Source organism: Dasypus novemcinctus, chromosome 18, assembly GCF_030445035.2.
Source record: "Dasypus novemcinctus isolate mDasNov1 chromosome 18, mDasNov1.1.hap2, whole genome shotgun sequence".
Taxonomy (NCBI): Eukaryota; Metazoa; Chordata; class Mammalia; order Cingulata; family Dasypodidae; genus Dasypus; species Dasypus novemcinctus.
In genome coordinates this window covers 19,152,663-19,165,947 of record NC_080690.1, presented here as the reverse complement: position 1 = coordinate 19,165,947, position 13,285 = coordinate 19,152,663, and the positions used below count along the sequence as shown (strand labels likewise).

Below are 13,285 nucleotides of genomic sequence, written 5' to 3'. Positions count from 1 at the left end.
GTCCTCTGTATATACATCCAGACATCCAGGGGGCTCATCTTCCTCCCCCAACCATGAAATTCCATCAGTCTCTCAGGCATATTTTCCTGAAAATGTGAATTGCCATGCACTATAGCTGCCCTCATAAACACCATGAATTAAGACTTCAACATTGACTCAAGCCAATGGTGAAAGAAGCACAGCATTGCTGCCCATGTAACAAACATTAAGGAGTCCCAAGTTGTTGTACTTTCTTAGCAGAACCAATAAATGACTTAGGGGGGCTTCCTTCCTTCCATGAAAATGAAATGAATTAAAGTACAGCAAGTAGGTGGTAAAAGCCTTGCTAACATGGCTGAAAATTCTATGGAAGAGCTGATTGAAGGTCAGGGAAAGAAAATGGTCCAAGATCTAAAATAATTTTTCAAGAGTTCTCTACAATGTTAGAGAATTATGAGTCAGTATTGATCTCAAATTTAGTGAACTGTTTTAGGATTTAAAACTGTACCTTCAGCAATTATGATTTGACAACAGTATAGATAGCTCATTTGGTCTATACTCCCCCAAAATGTATACAGTATAACAAGGCAGCTGTCTATATTTTTAAAAATAAAGCAAATGAAAAATAAACCAAAATTTGTTTAAGTTATCTTTGTTGGGAGGGGGAAATAGTGTGAAGAGGAGAGGAATAGATATCTTTGAATATACCTTTTTTATAAATTTGACTTTGGAACTGGGTATTTACATTTTTATAAAACAAAATAAAATTTTTAAAAGCCATCCTTAAAAATCAAAACCAAAATGAAATAAATGAACCCAACTGTGTATCCAGTGTGTGGCATGATCACATAGAAAAGAACTCTTCTAAGTGACTTTAAAGCATAGTTATTTGATGTATACCACTAAGAACAAAAAGAATTGGGAAAAAAAATTAAGTTGTTTTCAGTAACTGCACTGCAGACGGTTGTGTTGTCATTGTTATTCTGTGATTATTGGGTGTATAGTATGGGGTAAAGTGAGTATCAGATTAGTGTCACTGAGAACTGAGAATTTTTTAGCATGGGAAAAATGAGACAGCTGTAAGATCAATAAGGCTAAATAAAAACCTTGTCATTTTGAATCTGAAAGGGAAGTAGCAGAATGAATTTAAGCTATATTTTATCTTAAATATATATCTATATATTTTATATAATTGCATATATCAAATAATGTATGCATATGTAGGTATATATATTGTATATACTATACATAATATATAAATTATATATAATATAGTACATATATAGTACTATATAGTACTATATAGTATAGTATATATACTATATATAATATATTTAAAATTTTTGCTGTGTTCACTGAAAAGGTCTAGAAACAATGATTAATCCATTAGCAATCTAGATTTTGGTCTCTAAGTACTATTTCTTGTTAAAAGGATCCTAAGCTCCTTGGTGAAATGGCTTATTGCAGGTCAGGGACAGGAAATATATGATAAACCAGAAAGCAAGGATGCATGAATCAACTTGAAAAGGCTCCCAGGGATCAAAGATGTGACAATGTGATTACCAATAATAATAATAACCACAATGAATTTCAATGGATTGAAATACTACAAATCAAATACATTTAAATTCATGAGTTCATAATCATCCAAACTAAGCAAACAAGAAACTCCATCAATAGTCACCTTTGGAGGATGTTTGGGAGCCTACTCATTATTTTTGAAAACTGGAAAATAAAGGAAAAATGAAGTGTTTATTCTAACTTTCCTATATAACTTCTATCTCAGGGTAACAAAATGATGAGAATTTTTTCTCTAGAGAAGCACTCCAGCTTTTAAAAAAAAGGAAAGAAAGAAAAAGAGGAATTTGGAATGATAGAATTAAAAGATCCCAAATTTTGGAATCCTTGAAGAATTAATGGATCTAGGCAGTGATCATCAGTGACTTCATCTCAAGGAAACAGAGGCAACCAGGCATTGGACACCTCCGATGGAGATACACACTACCACCCATGGAGTGATGGGGAAATTAATCAGAGCCAGCCTATGGATCTAAATGCCAAGTTACTGGAGCTGGAACAGCAGAACATGTCAACATCGCAAGGGAATGCAATCAGCAAAATTCAGACTCTGTGAAACTTTAGGACATGAGACTCAACTTCAACAGCAGCAATAAGAAATTCACAAGGACAAAAAGATATTGGAAGGTGACTCCATTGATTAAAGAGACCGAAAAGACCTATCAACCAATCATGATATATGGAGCTTATTGGATCCTGATACAAACTTTTAAAAAATAAAATTTATGGGACAATGTGTAATTTGAACACTCACTAAAGTGGATACAATATTTGGTATGCTAAAGAAATATTTTAGGTGTGATAATGGTATCATGGTTGTGTTTTTTAAAATATGTATAATCTTTTTTTTTTAAAGATTTTTTTTATTTCTCTCCCCTCTCACCCCCCCACCCCCACCCCCCATTGTCTGCTCTCTGTGTCCATTCGCTGTGTGTTCTTCTGTGTCCACTTGCATTCTTGGCGGCACCGGAAATCTGTGTCTTTCTGTTGTGTCATCTTTCTGTGTCAGCTCCCCATGTGTGCAGCGCCACTCCTGGGCGGATGTACTTTTCTTGCTTGGGTGGCTCAATGCGGGGCACACTCCTTGCACATGGGGCTCCCCTACAGAGGGGACACCCCTGCGTGGCACGGCATTCCTTTCATGCGGCAGCACTGCCAGTGGGCCAGCTCACCGCACAGGCCAGGAGGCACTGGGTTTGAACCCTGGACCTCCCATATGGTAGACAGACACTCTATTAGTTGAGATACGTCTGCTTCCCTATGTCACTATCTTTTGGAGATGCATACTGAAATAGCTATGAATGAAATGATGACCAAGATTTACTTCATAATTATAGGATGAGGGAGAGTAGAGGGGTTGGATGAACCCAGACTGGCAATGTGTCGACAATTGTTGAAGCTAAGTGATAAGTACAAAAAAAAAATTTAAGACCTATTTTTACATGGTCTACATATTATATAGTGTGTATATATTATGTAATTCCACACATGTCATTCTTTAAGAAATAACCTACCCCACCCTCTCATGCTTCACATTTTGCCCCATTGCTCTTTCCCTTTTCATCTTTGCCAACAGTTTTCCTTGCTTCTGCTCCCAAAAGTGATTTTGATGGAACATTAGAGGACTAGAGAATGACACTAAACTGCTGTATCCCAACTTATTTTGTGGATGTTCCATTCTATACCCATTCTCAACCCAAGAGGACATGTACTAGGTAGCCTAATTTTGCAGATCCCATCAATCTCAGGTGCAGTAATATAATGTAAAGCAGAGTTTTTGTAAAGCAGCATGACATCTTTCAATAGCTTTGTTAAGTCATTTTAGTCCAAAGTTTACACCATCATTAGTAGTCTGAAGGGTTAACATAAAATGTTCAGTTACACTTTATTGTACCCTGTATATGGAACGCGTATATGGTAGTAATGAAAGAGATTGGAGTTTGTGAAGGTCTCTTTGTAAATTTCTAACCAAAGAATTATTCAGAGGGATGGCCTGAGGCACAGAAGAATTGTGTCATTTACTGCCTCATTTTGTCCTCTGAACATGGATAGTCTTCTGTACCTGTCCTTAGCAAAACCTGTACTTTTTGCTTTTGTTTTGCCACTCTTCTCTACCTGGACTGGCAGTGGTTCAAAGTTCTGGCCTTCAGGAGTTGAGCGGGGATGTCAGAGGGAGAGGACCCCCTGTTCCCACATCGTGGTTCCGTGAGACCCCTACATGGCTCTCTCTCAAACAGGAGAATGTTAAAAGGCTCTTCCCATCTTGCCCAGCATGGGCCAGTCCCCCAATGGCCATTTTCCACTGCATGTATTTGGCTCTCAGGTCAGTGGGGGTTAGAACACAGTTGAACTCACCTCATCTAATCCAGCTCACCAAAAATTCCTGACCTGAGAGCTATGCTTCATAACAGCCAATGCAGCTAAAGCAGGGGGCCGCGGAATGAACAGCCAGCCAACTGGTGAGAAATGGAAGCTGAAAAGCAGTCTGACAATCTCCCTCTATTCAATTAAAGAAAATGGATCTAGAGACTGGAAGCCTCCTGGCCCCACAAACCTTCAGTCCCCAGACCCAAGTGTCTAATTCTTAACACGAGAAAAGTTAGGAGCCTCAGGACCAGTGGCAACTACAAGTCTGTCTCTGGATGGTCAACTCATTAAACTCTGTGAAAGCAATTTGACAGCATCTGGGACGGGTTTTCTCATTAGGGGTGGTATTGGCACTATTATTTGTTTTAGCCGGGAAGAGGTGTGTGTGAAGGTGTCTGCATGCGAGGGTGCATGTTTTAGACAAAGGTGTCACTGAGACTGTGTGTGTTATGGATGGGTGTGAGTTTTTTGAGAGTTTTCATTACTATTTTTGTTTTGTGTTGTTTCGACTGAAGAAATGTCCCTAAGCCTATTAGTTCTATTAATCTGGAAATTCTTTGCTCCTCTCCTATGTCGCTGGAATCATCCAAAACTTGGTCCTTCCTCCAAACCAATTTGATTGTACTTATTCCCAGCAGCCAAAGAGAATCATCTTCAAATTTTACATTTTCCTTTCCTTTTACCTCCAAGAGCAAGTTGTCATTCTGATTAAACAAAGCCTTTATTACATGATGCAAAAAATAAAACATTTGAATTACTTTGACTAAACTCCAGTTTAAATTAAGTCTTGCAAATAATGACTTGAGTATAAATTATTTACCCATTAAGACTTGAATTGGGGTGGGGGGGAGTCAAATATGTTTTCTGGCAAGTGCTTCATGATAAATTACTTGTGTAATTAGTAGTAAATGTGTTATTTTTATAATTTCCATGTACAATAAGCAGAACCCAGCCATTTCTGTTTCATGTGTTCTTTTTAAACCCTTTATCTCCCTTAAAAAAATCTTGTTTAATAGATCACAGACATGATCTTTTAAACTGTTTTCAGTAGTTATGCAAAATCTTCACAAAAGTACTGGTGGGCAGACTACAGGGACTTCTTGACTTTAATCAGCCATGAGAGTAGGCAGGATTTAGAAGTCATTTCTCAACTCGGGATCACCTGCAGAAAATGAAAAAGTCCCAGGGAAGACTGCTGAGTGTAAAATGCCATTGTGTACATAGACTTTTATGGACTCTGAAAAGCCCTTTGACTCCTTGGAAATAGAAGCTATGTTGGAAGTGGAAAGAGTAGAAAAATTCGTGTGACATGTGCATGTGAACACAGCACTGATGTTTAGGCTTGAAAAAGAGTAAAGAGGTCCAGGAAGAGGGCTCATAGCCACTGAAAATCTTAACTGCTCGCCCAGAGGGGCCGGGCCGAGACCTTGAATGGGAGGGAAAGGGCGCCCGAGATCAGCGAGAGAGACTTTGAACTATTTGTCAGCGACATTGACTTCAGAGCCCCAGACCAGGCAGCAATAATCCAAGAACTGGAGGAAGGTCTGGAAAATGGTCTCAACCTGAGGATGAAGAAGCTGTATGTAATGGAAGCATGATAAAGGCTAACAACTGTTCCGGAGACGCTGTCCCCATGGACCCCGCTAGTGTTTGCTACAGCAAACCAAAATCGGCAAGGAGGGTTTGCAAAAAGTGCGCTGGTTTCTGTTGGCAGGTGGAGCTTCCAAGCGGGCCTGCGGCTCTGCTCACCGTGTGACGGAAGTCAGCTCCCTTAACTTCCCTGGGTTTCAGTTTCTCCACCCAGAAAGTCAGGACTCAGAAGGACTGAACTTAGGAGCCCTTGCAGAGATAGCATTCTATAATGCAACAATGGCGTGCCAAGAGGGAAGAGCCTGACTTCCCAAAAGGATTCCAAGAGCACGATCTGGGGGAGCTTTTTTCCTCACTTGATTCCTTTGCGCCTTGCAACTCTTGGTAGCCAGCCACCAGTGCGCCCACCATAGACTGTCCAGTAAATATGGAAGAACCCATTACGTCTGAGTCGGCTGGACGAAGAGAAAGAGAATGATTTGGGCTTTCCTGTGACTGGCTGGGAATATATAGGTTGAGTTTCAAAGCAGCCGCGTAGCAAGAGAAAAGAAGCCAACTGTCACCTCCAGAATCCAAGGTTGCCCTTTGCTGAGATCAGGGCCCTGGGGTGTGCATGGTGACCCTGGGATAGAAGCCTCTTCCAGGTGAAGGTAAGAATGTGGCAATCTCACGGAGGGCCCCAGCATAAATACATGGGGTGGGAGGTGGAGGAGTTACAGCCAGGAAATTTGAGTTGAGGCTGCATCCTATTATGGGGTTAGCATGTGAGCTTGACTGTACACCCAGCCAACCACTCCTGGCATCTCTGAGCTTCCTATTTATGTTCGTGTACCACCCAATTAACACCCTGTTAATGGCTGCACACACTCACTGGCTTTGCCTTGTCACCACTGCCCTGTAGCTCTTATCCCCCACCTGCCTTCCCATGTAATAGAACCTTAATTAATACTCCTATTCAGGCAAAACAAAATCTGTTTAAAAAAAAAAATTCAAATGGTTTTGATGAGAGGATGCATGCAACTTGTCAAATGTAGCCATTCTGTCATTGGCCCGAAATAGACACCCAAGTGAGAATGCAGCAGAGTTACAGTGACATGTGCCCAGTGGCATGAATGCTATCACCACTCAGTCAATTTTCTGCCTGGACTTGAAGTATTTCCAAAGAAAGGCTGCTGTTGTGCATCCATTTTTGCTGGTGCTGGTCTTTTCTGATTAGGAAGCAATCAGAAACCAAAAGGTTGGGGATGGTGTGCGGGAGCTCAGTGTGAAAACTTTGGCCCTGATGTTGCCGTTTCAAATGAGGAATAATTCCTTGTCTAATGGTATAAGAGGAATATTTCCTATCTCCATTTGTGTGTGCCATTGAACTGACAGACTGACCAACTGATATACTGAAACAATTACAATTCCACGGGATAAGTTTCAAGGACCTTGGCTCTTCAAATGCCCTGAAGGTAACCTCAAAACAAAAAAGGACCATCCTAATTCTAATTAAGTTGATTTTTGAAATACTAAAATACTAGCGTTTGTTTGGTAGTGCAGTGATTCTCAATCCTGGCTATACAACAGAATCACCTTGAGCTTGTCGATTATACAGATGCCCAGAGCCCAGCTCCTGGGATCAGAACCATCAGAGAAAAGAGTGTCCACCTGCATTTTTAACAGGCTCACAGGTGGTTCTACTGCTCAGTCAGGACATAGAACCGCTGGCTATTGTGGTGCTTTTTTGCAATTAAATGAGGACTTTTTTGTCCATTCACTTTTTTTTTAAGACTTATTTTATTTATTTCTCTTCCCTTCCCCCCGCCCCCGCCCCAGTTGTCTGTTCTCTGTGTCCATTTGCTGCGTGTTCTTTTTTGTCCGCTTCTGTTGTCAGCGGCTTGGGAATCTATGTCTCTTTTTGTTGAGTCATCTTGTTGTGTCAGCTGTCTCCGTGCGTGCGGCGCCATTCTTGGGCACGCTGCCCTTTCTTTCACGCTGGGCATTTCTCCTTACGGGGTGCACTCCTTGCGCGTGGGGCTCCCCTATGCGGGGGACACCCCTGCATGGCACAGCACTCCTTGCGCGCATCAGCACTGCGCAAGGGCCAGCTCCACACGGGTCAAGGAGTCCCGGGGTTTAAACCGCGGACCTCCCATGTGGTAGACGGACGCCCTAAACACTGGGCCAAGTCCGCTTCCCTCCATTCACTCTTTTGGTTCTTCCTACAACCCGTGAGGCAGGAATGGTCTCCATTTTATTGATGAGAAATCAGAGAGCCTCGAAAAGTTCCACCACTTTGCCCAAGGCCACAGAGATGATGAGGAGCCACGCCAGCCAGGACTCCCACCAGCAAGGCCAGTCATATGGGAGTGTGACCTGGGCAGTCAGTCTGGGCCCACGTGCAGAAGAGCACTGTGCTTGGTTCAATACCATGCTGCCGCCATCTTGAATTGTTGGTAATTTTTGAACAAGGGCACCACATTTTCACTTTGCACAGGGCCTTGCAAATGATGTAGCCAGTCCTGCTTTCTAGACCTGTGTGCTGTGTTGCTTCAGATATATTAAATCCATGCTAGGTGGACTGTGTCCTTCCAAAGTGAATCCCTGCTTTAGAGTCATTGGCTGAAGCGTGCTAGGATAGCAACCTAGGAGAGAAGGATAATGATGATAATTACAATAGATAATAATACTGCCATTTATTGGGCACTGTTATGAGCTTTTCATAAATCAATTCACCTAATACAACCACCCACTATGATTATCATGTCCATGTTATAGATGAAGAAACCGAGGCACAGAGATGCTAAGTACAAAATCACAGAAGTTGTATTGGGTATGTCTTTGAGGGTGGATTCTGGAGCTGGCTTTTCCACATTCAAATCCCAGCTCTGGCATTTATCAGCTGTGTAACCTTAGGCAAGTTCCTTGACATCTCTGAATTTCTATTTCTTCACCAGTAAAAGGGAGATAATAATAATTGCCTCAGAGAATTGTTTTGAGGATTAAATAAATTAATATGAACAAAATACCCAGCACATGATGGCTGCTCAAAGGATGTGGGGTCCTTTAACAACCTTTGCATTCAAGAATGTTACCCATTACATACTGAAATAGGTATTAAATGGTACCTTACTTAAGGATCTGAAGTGTTTTCATAGCACTGGATAATATAGTCAAGGTGCAATTAGCCATACATTATGATATTTTTAAGTGATTCAAGTGACACTTCTTAAGTCTAAGTGTAATCTTGCCCACTTTAGCATTTATCATAGTTTAATAACTACTGAATGCTATTGAATTAAAATACTATTCTGTCTGGGGACATGTTGACCCTTAGCATGGTAGAGCTCGTCCAAAAGCTCTGCTTGAGTCTAGAAAAAGCAGCTCACCGGAGACAGCTGAGCACTGCAGCTCCCGCTGGAGTCCCCGCACCACCGCAGGGATCACGGCCGGCTGCTTCACAAGCAGCAGCGGTAATTCATCCACCCGCACTGTTCACATGGGAAAGGATAACTGGAAATGAAGACCTAATAAAGTATGGCTGGCCTGAAGATACTTGGTTTCATGTGGACAAAGCCTCTTTGGCTCATGTAAACTTAATTACCTAAGGGGAGAAGATAGAAGACCTTCTAAAGGAAGTGCTGTCGGCCTTTGCCCTGCTTGGGAAGGCCAATAGCGTTCAAAGCTGTGAGCTAGACAGCCACGTGGTCCACACACCGCGGCGGCGTAACCGGAGGAGAACCACTGGCGTGGACGTGGGACAGCTAGGCTTTCACAGGCAAAAGGATGCTAACCTTGTGACGGGGGAGAAGAAAGTGAGGGAGATAATGAATCGATTAGAAAAGACTGTCGTGGGGTGGTTCCTGGCAGCAGAGGAAGAATGCAGAGACTGGGAAGAGAGGAATGGAAAAGAAGCCCAAATTCAGGAAATGAAAAGGAGAGAAAAAGAGGAAATGAAGAAGGAGAGGGAAATGGATGAACTTGGGCACAATTCATCATTAATGAAAGTTGAGATTTTTGTCTTCAAAGTAAGACGACAGTGATTCAGATGAATTCAAGTGAATGGTGAAAAGGACCTTTTAAAGATGTAAATTTAAGGACAGTTGCAGACATTTTGATTTCAGCTACATTCCGAATGACAAAAACAACCAACCAAAATTCCACCTTCATTCTATACAAATTTTAATTTTGGAGATTTTTTTAAAATCCCTTTTTTTCTGAGAGAAAATGATCATGTCATATTGACCCTTTGAAAACTCAAAGACAGCATTTAACTTTAGGAAAGCGAAAATATTTTGGCTACACTTGTTCTTGAGATGGGCTTTAGAAAGAACCAGCTCTGAAAAGTACTTCTGTTATTATGGTCTTTCCTTAAAAACAGATATCTTGAAAAGCTTTTCATATTCTTAATAGATCTTCTCCTGTGTTTTTAAAAAAAAAGAATGTGTTGGTGGACAATATTTGTGAATGTTCCCCCTGCCACCCAATTTCCTGATTAGAAAAAAAAAAAAAAAAAGAAGCATAAGGTTTTGAGGATGATAGTAAGATTTCCAGAAGATTACTGGCTTCAATATTCATGTACCATTGTGTTGTCTTAGTCTGTTAGCATAGTTATCCTCAGGCTTTCAGCTGGTCCTAGCTTCTACATCCTTGCTTTCTCTGGGTGACAGTCTCCATTTTAGTTCCATTGTATTTAAAGAAACAGTCTGTTTTAATCAAGGTTGGTTGAGCCTTCTGGGAGTTTTAAGCTGAGCACCCAAGCCACATATATTATAACTCCCAGGCTCCAGAGTCATTTCTCAGCACTTAGGCAGGGAAATAGGAGAGGGATGCTCTGTGAGTCATTTTGGAAATGTAGGTTACCTGATTTTAGACTTGGGGTATGCCGTGAAGCAAAAGTCTATAAAACTGTGATTTTTAGAAAGAATTAAGCATTTTGCTAGCCAGCCAAATTTGTTTACTTACCTTGAAATAAGATTTATTTTGGGTTGACATGTGAGGGTTCAAATTTCTCAGTCATAGACTCAGTGATTTAAGATGCAGCGTTACACTGGCATGAGCCATCAGCTGCCCCATGTGATTCCAAATGGAAGATATAGTTCTTCTGGCAGAGTGTAGGGAAATCCCTGTACAAAGAGAACCTATGAAACGATGAAGGGGAAAGGAACAAAATTTGCAGGCAAGAGGGATACAAATTCATATTAAGCCACACCCAGAGCTCTCTACACAGCATTCTTATTCTTAAATGTTTTCTATTCTAGCAAAAATCTCCTCCAAGAAATATTTTACCTAGAACAGCACTGTGATACTGCGGATTAAACCAAAAGACTTTAATGTTTCAATATATGAAATGCTCCAGCTTGACTTGAGGGTATGTGGTCTCCCAGGCAGTGGTCATCGTGGTTCAACTGTCTCATGGGACCTCTGTCTTATGCATCACGGATTTGGAGCCAAAGTCTCTGGGAGCCCAGTTCTCCCAATGATCATTACCTGGGAGACAATTTAATATTTTATAAACTTAATATTTGAATTCCTTGAGACTTAAGACCTTGAATGAAAATTGCTCACTGTATGTAGAGAAAGAAAAAGTGTATGTTTATACTCACAATTAGTATTATATCCAGTTGAGGGAAGGTTGGGTCCCAGATGCAAATTATTCATAATGTCAGCTGCCAAAGTGGAATCCTTAGACAAGAACACTTTTCAGCTATCTCACAGAATTTTAGAACTTTAGAATCTCAACCGCAAGGACAGGTAGTATGCATTACAGTAATTTAAACCGTCCTCCGTAGTCTTCACATGGCCCTAGACCCCTCTGAAATAATGAAAGCTTGGAGCACTTATATCATCCCAGAAAAAATACACACATGCAGTTAAGTGCACACACACACACACACAATTTTGCAAATAATATCAAGTGATTTGGGGGATCCGTGTGTGGCCCTTTGGACTCTGAGCTCCAGGAATGGTCTTTCCTGCCTCAAAACAACCTCAAAGACCAATGTCAGACAATGTCTTTCTCTTTCCATCCTTCACTTTCTGTTGCTTCTTCCAGTTAGAAACCAAAAGGGGGAGGGATTTTGTTTTCTTTAGTCTTGTTTTTACTTTCCACTATGTCATATCATAAGCCTTTTCCACATTGCTACAAAATCTTCATAATGATCATTATTAATAACTGCATGGTATCCTATCCAATAGCTGCCTCAGAATTTTTGTGAATACTCCCTTTAAATGTCTGCTATTTTAAATAACATTTTGGCAAACAATTTTCCAACAGCCTTTCCCATTCCCCTTTCAAGCTGCCAAACTTTTTTCCATTCTCTTGAAGTGTCTAAACATCATTTTCCCTCATTTTCTTGATTTAATTATATTCATATCTCTTTTTCCTGCCCAAGCAGAAAGCAGTGCCTTTCATTTTAACCTCCTCAATTAGATGTTTGATTGTATCCTACTTGACTCCTGCTGTCATTCCTTTTTATTATCCTTGTACCTTTTGTTTTGCCCTTTCCTGGACTCCTTCCCTTTAGCCAAGAAGTCCAGATCGTCCTCCTCTAGATAAAGCGCTCCTGCCTCTATGAATTTGCATGTACTGGTTCCTCTTTCTGGGATATCCTTTTCTCCCACCTGCTCCTGAGAATGTTTATCAAATATTAGACAGAGAAAAGACATCGTTTGATAAGGTGACTCTAGGGTTGGAAGGGGATAGGTGTGGCTTTCAGTGAGAGCTGGATATGACAGGGAGCTGGAGCCAGGGGCTGATGTGGCTCTGTGCCATCTTTCTGGATATCAGCCTCTGCAGAGATTTTTGGCACACATACCAAGAATGTCCTGAGAAGCAGATGTAGCTCAACTGATAGAGTGTCCACCTACCATATGGAGGGTCCAGGGTTCAATACCCAGGACTTCCTGACCCATGTGGTGAGCTGGTCCACGCACAGTGCTGCCACATGCAAGGAATGCCATGCCATGCAGGGGCAGGAGAGCTGCCCTGAGTGAGAAAAAGTGCAGCCAGCCCAGGAGTGGTGCCGCACACATGGAGAGCTGATGCAGCAAGATGACACAACAAAAAAGAGATGCAGTTTCCCAGTGCCGTCAAGGGTGCAGGTGGACACAGAAGAACACACAGTGAGTGGACACAGAGAGCAGACAATGGGGGGAGAGAGAAATAAATAAATAGGAAATGTCCTAAACTCAGTAGCACAAGTTATGATGACATGTCAGGCTGCTTGCTGTGCCCAGGGGTTCACCAACCATCTCACCTGGGCTAGGTCATGCTCCCCTATTAGCACATCCTGTGCTCCTCCTTTATGACCTTTGGCTAGGTTGCCATTATTTGTTAGCATCATTATGCATATAATCTCTGTCTTCTTGGCCAGACTGAAAGCTCTATGAGGCCAGGGAGCAGTTTTTTTCTGATTCATGTTATGTATACCCCCTACCAAGCACAGAGAACTCAATATTTGTTGAATGGCCAAATGAATGATGGGATTTAAATGAATGGAAAAAAGAAAGATGCCAACAAAAAGCAAATGACAGTCAAGGAAACACCTTGTACCAAAGATGAGATGGCATTTGTAATAGATATACTTACCCATAATCTTACTTGTAGTTTCTACCTATGGCGCTAAAAGGAAATCAGTAATTTTTAGTGTTAAACAGAATGGGATAAATTTCTACAGGTCCATGAGGCCAAGGATGCTGTCCATCTCTCTTATTCATTGTATCATGGTGATTAGCAGAGCACAAATTATACCTTAAGTAAATATTTGTTGAAGGATGGATGGAAGGC

General features: G+C 41.3%; 1 pseudogene; it reads left to right on the top strand.

Annotated features, from left to right (window-relative positions):
- The window catches only part of LOC101426357 (coiled-coil domain-containing protein 25-like), a 47,198-nt pseudogene extending 37,640 nt beyond the window's left edge, over positions 1-9,558 (top strand).
- The last annotated feature ends 3,727 nt before the right edge of the window (positions 9,559-13,285 follow it).